This window comes from Mus caroli, unplaced genomic scaffold (assembly GCF_978045245.1).
Source record: "Mus caroli unplaced genomic scaffold, Mus_caroli_1 scaffold_4, whole genome shotgun sequence".
Lineage (NCBI taxonomy): Eukaryota > Metazoa > Chordata > Mammalia > Rodentia > Muridae > Mus > Mus caroli.
This window is the reverse complement of record NW_028227259.1, coordinates 7,615,316-7,627,424: the sequence shown is the minus strand read 5'-3', so window position 1 is coordinate 7,627,424 and position 12,109 is coordinate 7,615,316. Positions and strand designations below refer to the sequence as shown.

Below are 12,109 nucleotides of genomic sequence, written 5' to 3'. Positions count from 1 at the left end.
CTCTATTAAAGACCTTCAAAGTTGGGTCTTTATTTCCAAGGGAAAGCCTTTCTGGGTGTCTTTGTGCCTAAGCTGGGTATACAAGTAGATTTCAGACACTGGAATGATATCATACAAATAAGCCAATCAATCACGTGAACTAGTATGACTGAGAATCGAGTGAGAAGGGTAAACACATCAGCAATCCCCGCCACAGAGAACACAACAGCGGCTCCTTTGGAGAAGGAAATGGATTTCCGGGTGGAGTTTAGCTTTACTTGCTGGTGTACACAGCCATTTCCACCAGAGGCTTTAGATGCTGCCACCTGTATGAGAAATGTTGCAATCACTTTCCTATTACTAGAAATTAGACTTGCAACATGTAACAGTAATTGTTCATACCAACACTTACACCTCTGACCATGACACAGGTGAGCACCCTGGAGCATATTTTAACAATCAATTCTAAGTGGACACAGACTACACTTTGTAACACTGTTGCATAATTGATTATAGGCTAGTACTACATAAAACAAAGATTTAATGTTGTTACTCCAAAAAGATGCTAGATATTAATCATTTCTCAAGCATAGTTTAAATGCTTTGTTAAAGCTACAAAACAGCTATAAACCCCAGACTTTTTAGCTGACCATCTTAAAAAGAACATACAAAGATCTGGGGATTTTTTCTCCAGCACAGTCTGGAAATGTCAAAAATTGCAACCAGTTAGAACTCAAAACCCTGAATCTCTCTTCCATAATTGATGAACAGAAATCACTCTGGGACTTGCTAAATGAAATTTCCTTGGAGTAGAACGATTCCAAAGAGATTCAAGAGACTTGGGGCATAATTCATATTTTAAGTACATGTGAGAGACAAGCCCCAAGAGTCAACACAGAATCACATAAAAGCTACTTTCCGGCACATATTCTTGAGGCAGCATTCAAAAGAAAACAGCAAATGAATTCACACTGTGGTCCTGCTGCTGCAGGGGCAGGGTCATGTCTGCTGCTTGATTATGTATCCTAAGGGACTGATGGCCCTGGCTTCAGCTCTTCACTTTGCCTAGCAACTGACCATTACAGACATCTCCATATGACTAACTTGTTCAGAGAGATGGGAAGAACCGCAGTCCACCGAGCAAGTCAATTTAAGATAGATTGTTATGCCATTTTAAGCTTCCAGAGACGTGTTTGCTTTACCATTAAGAAGAAAAAAACCAAAAAACCAAAAACAAAAACCACGGTTGTGTGTGTTGGGGGGTGGGAGTCCACTATAACAAGTTGCGAAAAGCTCTACACAGAGAGACGTCAGAAAGGATAAAGTCATAGAGTGTTAATTGGGGGATTTACTATTGTAAGCACTGAACATCAAGTAAATACAGTGTTGATTTCCTTAATCAGATACTACCTCTCTCTCCAAAAGTACTTATCAAAGTGCATGGTTTTGTTCATCTTTGACTGTACATGTAAGTATAAAATGCTATTAAATATAAGTGATTACTATCATTAAGGTCTTACTACTTTTGTTCCTTCTATTGACACTAGTAATCTTTCATATTATAATTACATGGAGTGTTAATAGGATAAAGCCTGATGCATGGCTGGTTTTATCTCCACTGTGTGAATATGTGACCTACTAATCTTCATCTAAAATGTTCAACTAGAAAAGCTTCTCAAATGCATACCATACGATGCTAATGCCTTTTGAAAATTGACTCAAAATATGAAAAATAATCAAATTATAAACTGGAACTCATGCAATAATTTTAGTTAAAACCAATTATTTCAAGCTTTAAATTTTAATTTTGAAATTAGTCATTTCCACTTATTGTTTTTGAGGTGGATTATCTAACTAGGATACCAGCAACCTTCAGGTTGCTAAGTCCTACAAGCCCTTCTTAGATTTTGTTTTGATTTCTGGACAGTTCAACTTGCTAACTCTACCCTTTATAGAGCTGTTCCCTCTTGCTCTTGGAAGTCCTCTCACCCAATGTCCCCCCTTTCCCTTCACCTTTCTCAGAGGCATTTGCTAATCCATCTGCTGTATCAGGAAGCCTCAGTTTACTGAAATTCTCTTCTCCATTTTTCCTGAAAAGTGATCTCATTTAAATCGCAGCTTTACCAGCTCATTCCTAGATGTGTCTTAAGCCACAAGTTTTTAGAGCTTCTTCCATTGTATAGCACACACTTCCACATGAGGATCCAAGCTGTCTTGTCTGTCTTGTTCTTCCCAATGTCTTCACTCTCAGAGTGAAGGTTGTATACTCAGGACAGAAACTGAAGCATTATCTTTCAGGATCATCTTGCCTGAACCACAATAGATCACGTGCAAATATGATGCCTCCCTAGCCCACTGATGACCACCTTGGTTCATTTCTCCCTGGATTATGTCCTAGTCTTCTTGCTCTATTCCTAATCTCTAGCCAAGCCTCCTCCTCTCCCTATACTCTGGGTCCAGAAGAACCATTATATAGTTTGATTGTATGACTTACCAGTTAAAACCATTTCAAACCTCAACTCCCATCACAGCCTGTGAGCTCAGAGCTGATCCTAGCCTTCTTCTTAATGTTTTTTACTTACTGAAAAATGTCACACTCTCCTCAGCACCCCCAGCCCTGCTGGTTCTTTTATTTCCTGGACCCCAAATTTCATTACTATAAAATCATCATTCTTCCCGCCCTAACTTACAGACCCCAGCCCTCATCATTCTTCCCGCCCTAATTTACCACCCCAGCCCTTTCCTGTGTGCCCCAACATTTATAGTTACCCTGATCTTTGTAAACAAGATTTCTTCAACATTGTATCTTTGCTATCTACTTTGATACATTTAAAAACTTTTAGGTACATATCAATTGCGGGCGGGGGTTGACCCCTTCTTCCAACTTCCAGGTGCGCATATCTCATGCTTGCTCCTGAGAAATGTCACCCTGCTATACAACAGCATCACTGTTTAAGTGGCTTTGACTAGACACGGGTGCAAGGAGCACCTCCCACTGCAGGCTTCAGCACACTCTGTAGACTAAATGTCATGCCTTACTTTAAAATGCTGTCTGATGATGCCTGCCCATCCAGTTTGAGGAGAACCTAGGCTATACAGCAAACCAGTCGCAACCCCACCATTATCCCCAAAAGCAGAAAAGAGTCTGTTCTGACACACATATCAAAAGAATACAAACATTTCTACCCAGGATGGGGATGAGGTATTTAAATACAAGCTTTCAACAAATACATGGCATCAAGTCTGCTTTCCTGTCTTCAAGCAAGGTAAATTCCCAAAGCCCCTTTAAAAACCTGTCAGTTTTGTCTCTTAAGCATAATCAATGCTTCTGACTATGGATCAATTTGAAGTTGATCTTCCATTGCTTGTCTTTCCCAGCAAACAGGCAAATGATCCAGGGTCTGTTTCTATTTCCAGACACTAGATTTGAAATCCAGACGAAATGCAGGCTTTTAATAACAAAATACACCTGAGACTGAGATCTTAACATTCACTAGTACTGCCGTTAATAGTGTCTTAATAACCTTGAATTTAAAGAATGTACAAAATGCCATCAGCCACATCCTTTTCAAAGACAAAATGGTGCTCTTGGGATCATGAGATTAAGAGCTACAAATCTGATGTTAGTTTACTGCCTGTGAGATATGGAGTAAGTCACTCAAATAATTCTAGTTTCAATTTCCATAGATTGTTTCTCTTTTGAAGTATGATTTATAGGATAGAGACAACACACATGAGTACCTAAAGACAGGTAAATAGACATGTCACTATTAGCTACCTCCAGTGATATTGTTACTATCCCGTTTGCTCATGTTTAACACATCAGGCAGCGCCAACTGTTAGTATAGGTAGGGAGAGCACCGCTTAGTTCTTTATGGTCTGATGTTTCATCAAGGGTCGCTGAGATTGTCCACCACAGTGAGGGAGCCCAACCACACTGCTACTGCCCCCTGGAAGGATGCTGGACCATATGCAGCCATCCAGTGCCAAAGCACTTGTCTCATTCTGATTCTGAGAAGGGTCTGACCTGCCAAACACCAACAACTATGCTTTCTGCAACATGCAAATGCATGTGACAGGTGTCTCCTGCCCCGCACTGACCAGGAGAGCTGCAGCGGGAACAGATGGCCCAGCTGGCAACATGGGCGCTTGCCTCACTTGGTAGCATCATAGGTGCTGCGGCTGGGTGGGATAACTCACTGTTTTCTGATGTGTCTGTAACCTTGACTGCTGTCTTTCCCACAGGCCAGTTTTAGTTTGGATGTGTTTCTAACGTTCAGCATTTGACAACCAAGGACATCGGTAGGAAAAATGAAACATCTTTCAAAAAGCTGATCTTCTCCACGTACAATGGCTCCAGCCCAGATATTAATCCCTTTCCCTTGAGCCACTTTCCTCACCTATGTATCATTGCAATGTTTAAAAAAAAAAAAAGAAAGAATATAAAGTTGCTTTGTGTGCACTTTCTACAAGCTGAATGTAACACTACAGTGTGTTCAAAGGAGAGAGACCTCCCAACACCCACCCCAACTGAAATAAAAAGCTACAGACATATAAAGATACTTTTCCCTAATGGTAACCAATGCTGAGACCATTTGTCTTCGTCTGTATTTGTTCTAGATGACAGACAGTGAGCTTAAGAAGCAGGTGACTCTACCATCTGCCCTCACATCAGAAAGGGGACATAACACATTCTGGTAGGAAAACTTACACGTTTAGGTGTAATTTGTGAGTAACTGTAGGTTTAAAACACAGACTAGACCTTTAAACATGAAAAGGAACTCACATGTTTGTTAATTTATTCAGTTTACATCACAGTATCAGCCACCCATCTCCTCTCAGTTCCCTCTCACACAGGTCCCCCCCATTCTCTCCCTTTTCTTTTCCTCTGAGAAGGGGGAGCCTCCTTGGGTGTCATTCCCCTAACTCTCATATTTGCAAAGCTATTTTTACCTATCTTTTTATTTATAGGCCATCTGTAATACAAATTATGACTCACTGTCACAATGTAATTGATATGTAAAGATGTAGTAAAATTAAGATGATGTAATTATAGGTTATATATACACACTGTTCATTTCTGTAGGGAAAATCCCCTTGATCACCATAGCCAACATTAGCATCACATACACAGCAGTCAAGAGAAAGCATGAGTCCTGCTGACGAGGAACTGATGAAGGCTTTGTTCCTTCCCGTTCAAGCCTCCTGACCCGAGAGATCAGGTACTGACTCCTTAGGCTACCATGTATTCACCTTGGAATGTAAGACACGGTGACTACGTCTTGCTCATTGTTCATTTCTTTACTTATTTTGATATAGTGTTCCATGTGTCTCTGGCTGGCCTGACACTTCCTGTTCACTCTGAACTTCCAGTTCCCCAGCTTCCACCTCCAAAATGCTGAGACAAAGGTTACCAGACACCACTTATGTTTCTATTTGCGATACACAGTAGTTTTGTATATTTATGGGGCACAGTGTGTTGCTCCCATACATGTAGGATGTGTAATGGCCATATCAGAGTAGCCGAACCACTCCGAATGTTTATTAGTCCTTAGTATCCAGACCATCAGGACTCCTGTCTACTGGCTATTTTAGCTATGCCAAGGTTTCTCCACCATGAACAGATTGACCAATTTGTGTCAGTATTCTCCTGACTGTTCCCTTGCCTTTCTCTTCTAGTGCATCACTTCCTGTTGTGACCAGCCCATCATCACCTAGTCCCTGCTTCTACCCACACAGGTCTTACCAAGGTCGTTGGCCATCTTTCCTCATGGCTGAACCTAAGGGATCCCTTTCTTTCCTTACCTCTCTTCACCTCAACACCTGTTGGACCCTGATGGTCTTGTGCTGCTCAGAAGCAGCTCCACAACTGTGAAGGCTGGGGGAACCCCCTCTTCTGAGTCACACTGTTCTATCTCATCCTTCTTGCTTCCTGCAAATGTTCCTTCTCAGCATCATTAGCTGTCAGTATCTTACTCAAAAGAGAAAAGGCTTTGGGTATTTTCTAGACCAATAAACATGACCCTTCACAATCTGGCATGCGCTTATTTCTATAAACATCCTTCCTGCAATTAACAACATGCTTCTATTCACATATGTCTATTTCTGTTCCTCGCTGCCTTGTCCGGAATATTGCTGACCTACTCCAAGTCCCTGGAATATATCTTACTGTATCCTGTGTCTCAGCTTTCCACAGAGTACCCTTCTTGTCTATATTCCTTTTCCTCCCCCACCTACCTGCCATTCATAATTGTCCTTCAGAAGTCAACTGGAGCATCAGCTATGCTCCAGCTATCCCAGCAGAAGCATCAGATTTATGAGCGATTAACTCCACTTGGATAGTTCATCCTTAGCAGTTTTCTCATAGACCAGAGATAAGATTTCTCATGAAGCCATGGCAAATTACAGACCCATGGTAACTTTTCAATGGTTTGCAGACAGCATCAGATATGCTAAGCACAGTCTGATATACTAGATGCTGGACTTTGCAAAGTCAGAACCATGTTTCATAGAATACTGTATTTAAAGCAACACATTCCCTTGTTTGTGAAAATCTCACAAATGAACCAAACAATCATCCAGGCCATCAATCATGGCTCTCTAAATAAACCTTTTATTTTATTTTATTTTATTTTATCGTAATTAAATATTTTATATGGACAAAAATATAGAGAACCCCAAAAACAGAAGCAAGGGAAGCCTACATAGAAGGGCCTATCTCTGATCCATGCCACAGAGGACCTCCCAACCTATAGCTTTACTTCTGATTTGTGTCTATGTGTGCCCAGGTCTTGCCTCTCCGTCCTACAAATTGTCTTCTTTTAAATGTGTCCACTTCTACTGCCACTAATTACAAACATTTACAAAGCTGTGAGTCAAGCCCTGAAATGGTCACTGTGACTGTGACATGGTCACTGTGACATCAGCAGTCATTCTGAAAATCTCCGTTATCCTGACTACACCTTCATCTTTCCACCTTCCCCTCTCCTATAACTGGTTTAATGATCTTTTCCTCACTCACCTCTTTAAGCTTCTCCTGTCCTCATCTTCATTCCTCTTTTGCTAGTCCCATTTCTGTGTTATCATAGCAGCTTTCTAAATGCCAGATGAAAATGCAGCTTTAAGAAATAAAGTTACAAGATAAAGGACAGAATAAATGATGTGTTCTCTGCTGGAGTGCAAGGTGCCACACTATCGCTTAGTCCGTTGTGGGGTTGACAATGTGTACTCTCATCATTGGTCCACACCTGACTCCACGCTACACAAAAATTAACGAGTGGGAAAACATTCTTAAGTGCCAATTCATTTGGAAAGGACGAAGATAAAGACCTTTACAAATTAACAAAGAAAAAAGAAAGAAAGAAAGAAAGAAAGAAAGAAAGAAAGAAAGAAAGAAAGAAAGAAAGAAAGAAAGAAAATATGGTTACATAACCATATTACAATGTGACCAACTTAAGGCATTTTCACTAAATTCTTTTAATAGAAGATGCAATGCCATGTTCAACATCCTTAATCATCAGGGAAAAGCAAATCAAAACAACCCTGAGAGTCCACCTCACACCAGTCAGAATGGCTAAGATCAAAAATTCAGGTGACAGCAGATGCTGGCGAGGATGTGGAGAAAGAGGAAAACTCCTCCATTGTTGGTGGGATTGCAAGCTTGTACAACCACTCTGGAAATCAGTCTGGCAGTTCCTCAGAAAATTGGACATAGTACTACCGGAGGATCCAGCAATATCTCTCCTGGGCATATATCCAGAAGATGTCCCAACCGGTAAGAAGGACACATGCTCCACTATGTTCATAGCAGCCTTATTTATAATAGCCAGAAGCTGGAAAGAACCCAGATGCCCCTCAACAGAGGAATGGATACAGAAATTATGGTACATTTACACAATGGAGTACTACTCAGCTATTAAAAAGAATGAATTTATGAAATTCCTAGCCAAATGGATGGACTTGGAGGGCATCATCTTGAGTGAGGTAACACAATCACAAAGGAACTCACACAATATGTATTCACTGATAAGTGGATATTAGCCCAAAAACTTAGGATACCCAAGATATAAGATACAACTTGCTAAACACATGAAACTCAAGAAGAATGAAGACCAAAGTGTGGACAAAGTTTTGTCCCTTCTTAGAATTGGGAACAAAACACCAATGGAAAGAGTTACAGAGACAAAGTTTGGAGCTGTGATGAAAGGATGGACCATCTAGACACTGTCATATCCAGGGATCCATCCCATAATCAGCTTCCAAATGCTGACACCATTGCATACACTAGCAAGATTTTGCTGAAAGGACCCAGATAGAGCTGTCTCTTGTGAGACAATGCCAGGGCCTAGCAAACACAGAAGTGGATGCTCACAGTCAGCTATTGGATGTTTCACAGGGCTCCCAATGGAGAAGCTAGAGAAAGTACCCAAGGAGCTAAAGGGATCTGCAACCCTATAGCTGGAACAACATGATGAACTAACCAGTACCCCGGAGCTCTTGTCTCTAGCTGCATATGTATCGAAAGATGGCCTAGTCAGCCATCACTGGAAAGAGAGGCCATTGGACTTGCAAACTTTATATGCCCCAATACAGGGGAATGCTAGGGCCAAAAGAATGGGAATGGGTGGGTAGGGAAGTTGGGGGGGAGGTATGGGGGACTTTTGGGATAGCATTGGAAATGTAATTGAGGAAAATACGTAATAAAAAAAATTAAAAAAAAAAAGAAGATGCAATGCCACACTAAGGCTTTAAAGAAAAGGAAAGAGTGACTCTCCTTTTCAACACCAATATTGAGAACGTGACTTGATGAGTTTTATTCATGAGCAGAGCCAAAAGAATAAGTAGGGGATGGTGACTACAATTAGAAAGCAGTGTCCTTTGCCTGTGTCACTCTTCAAGACAAAAGGGAATAAGTGGGAAGAGGAGAAGGAAGGGGAGAAACAGCAGCTCCAAGCTGTTCTGTAGTATTCTGCTCACCCTTCTTTAATGGTGGAGGGAATTCATTATCCCTATCAAAAGGGAATGAACAAACATTTAGGCATGATAAGATTTCTCTGCTATTCGTCAAATTCTTGAAAGGATATCAACTACAGACAGTCTTCGTCATGGGAAGTTTGAAAAAGGGATTTATCCATATGCTAAAAAATCTATCAAAGCCATTTATGATTCTGCACTAACAGAAGCTAACCCCAATTAGCCTCTTTCAATCGGGGGGATTATCTTTCATGTTCAAATTAATGCACATCTTGATTTTAAGCTACGGTGACTTATTTGTTTTGTGGAAACATGAAAGTCATTTTGATATTCAGACCAGAAAAAGTAATTCTAATTAAGCAAATCCCATAATGTTACAATCTTATCTAGGAAACAGCTATAGCTGTTTGTGAACCAACAACTGTGGTAACAATTAAGGTCACCAGAGAGTTATCAGTCCGCAGTGCAACATCATAATTTCCTAGTCTCTGTAAGGATGTATGTATACTGCTGATAATTCTATACTCATGATGTACCTGCCTTCATACTAGATGCTATGGAGAATATAATTTTAGGCAGCTGCCACCTTTGACCTTGTTTTCTAGCAATCCATAAAGTGGACAGGAAAAAGTAAGTATAGGAACCAATAAATTCATGAAGTTGAATACAAATAAAATATTCAAATAAAAGGCAAAACATTCAAAAGGAAATATGAAGACCAAACTGAGGTGACTTTCCACTATATTCAGATGTCTGTGCCCAGAGGACTGCTTAGGAGTCTTTAGTAATCAACAGAATAGCTGCTCCGAATTCTGTGGTGCTATTCACACTCCTGGGTCAAATTCAGCAATTCGGTTGTCAAAGAGACAGCAGGCCAACCTCACAAGGCAGCTGCTGAGGAGCTGGGATGGGATTCCGAATCCGCTTTCATGTTATCTAGAGCATTTACATCCCAGCAAACTAACCATTTACACCATCCCAACAAGTAGGGAACTGATGACTGCCCTGTGAGGAGCCCTAACAGAGGCAGCCTGCCTGGGCATTACAGCTGTGCTACGGTTTGAATGTAGCCAGTAACTACCGAAAGTCATGTCAGGATTTGGTTTCCAGTGTCAGAACTGAGATGTGATGAGGTCCTAGAGAGGAAGTGAGCTCCCTTTTCTGCCATCTTGATTGGTTACTGTGAGAAGACTGTTACACAGGCATACTAACATGCTGTCTCCAAATCAACAGGAAATAAATGAGCAAGATGAAAGACACGACCAAGTGAAAATTGTTCCCTTTGCAATCGGCCACCTCTGAGGACTCCCCCTATGCACAGTCCCCTCTTATTATCTGCCCCCCAGGTCTTCAGCTTTCTGCTGTGAATCCTGAGACCCAGTGCCTGCCTCTGGGCATCCCAGCCTCTAAAACTGTGAGCTAAACAAAGGTCTTTCCTTTTCAACCCCTGTACCAGGTAATGTGTTGGGCAGTCGAAGCAGAGTGAGGAAGCCCAAAAGGTGCAGAAAGCAGCCTGTTCCTGGTACAATGCATGATGCCAAACGGAAAGGAGATACAGAGATGAGAAATTATACACAATGAACATCCAAATGCTATGAGAAGACCAGGACTCCCGTGGAAAAAAATGAAAATGAATGGTGGGTGTAGCACCTCTGGCTTTGTGGTCTCCTCTGGCTGGACATATAGGATGGGAAAGTAAGAGCTGGATGTTGGCTAAATAAAGAGGCTTCTGTGGTCAGACATGAGACTAACACAGTCTAGACAAGGACATTCGAGGAGTGTCGGTCGGGAAGGAGCAGTCTGTTTGCTCTCATTAGAATATGTTGTCATATCTTTGGTGAAAAGGAAGATGATGGGTGGCTGGATTTACCAACAAGCACTGGAGCTATGAAGGCTCTCCCAGGTCCCTACCTTGACATCTTCAGCAGTGTCCTAAGAAAACCGTGTTTACCTTTCATTACCTTTCATTACACACAAGTCACTAGCCCAGTGGCTTCTGGGAGGACTCAGCAAGGCATGAATCACTATGCTTTTATGTACCAAGGTCACCGAGAGACAGTCGCTAGCAATGAACTGCTCAGATTCTCAATCCTCCTGTCCCAGGGTTTCCCTACTGCATTCAGGTATCAGAGGCATCAGGACAGTCCCATCACCTCTGTTCTTTCCTCAAACTACACAAAACTGGAATGTTGATCAGAACACTCAGTAAAGTGCTTGCTTGGAATACAAACATGGAGACCTGAGTCTGGATTCCCCAGACTCCACATAAAAAGTAAAAGGCCTTGTGTGGTTTTATGTTATAATTCCAGTGCTAGGGAAGTAGAAATAGGAACATGCCAGGGGCTCGTTGTCTAGCTAACACTGTCAAATCTTCATGCTCCAAGGGGAGTGAGAGATCCTGTCTCAAAAAAATAAAACAAAATATAACAGGGTCTGATGTGGTTGAGCAGTAGGATGCCTGTTGCCAAGCCTGATGACAAGTGTTCAATCCATGGGACCCACCTGAAGGAAAGAAAGAACTGACTCTGCAAGCTGTCCTCTGACTGCCATGTGTGTACCATGACAGGCATATACACACAAATGTATTTTACAAATATATGTGAGTTTTAATATACAATGGAAGGCAATTGAGGAAGACTCTCAATGTCCCCCTCCAGACTCACATGCATATGCACACACATACAATATGTAAACAGACATATAACATACAAAGAAATATACACTGCATGCACTTACATACACACCACCCAAACACACACACACACACACAGACATACACACATACACGCACACAGACACACACACAGACACATAGACACAAACATATAGACACACACAGACACACACACAGACAAACACACAGACACACACAGAGACGCACAAACACACACATACACACACACATAGACACACACAGATATGCACACATACACACACAGACACACACAGACACATAGACACAAACATATAGACACACACACACACACACATTAATTATAAAGGTAGATAGTTGCAGAGGGCACCATAAGGATTCTTGCCTCCCTAGACATTTTCATTAACCTCTATCTGTTGATGGGGCTTAGATCAAGAACCTGAGACTGGCTACTAAAACCACAGAAAATCCCAAAAGCTGAAACAAAACTGTCTTATATTTTAC

At 41.4% G+C, this 12,109-nt stretch overlaps 1 protein-coding gene across 3 annotated transcripts in view; it reads right to left on the bottom strand.

Moving 5' to 3' along the window:
- Reln (reelin) overlaps positions 1-12,109 on the bottom strand; it is a 444,727-nt gene that overhangs the window by 344,683 nt on the left and 87,935 nt on the right. The window contains exon 2 of one of the 3 annotated variants that reach the window (XM_085836457.1): positions 7,001-7,097. The exons of 1 other annotated variant lie outside the window; for it this stretch is intronic. The gene's annotated coding sequence lies outside the window, so the exon portion shown is untranslated. The remainder of the gene's footprint in view (positions 1-7,000; positions 7,098-12,109) is intronic. One more of the 3 variants, XM_085836458.1, reaches the window with a different exon arrangement.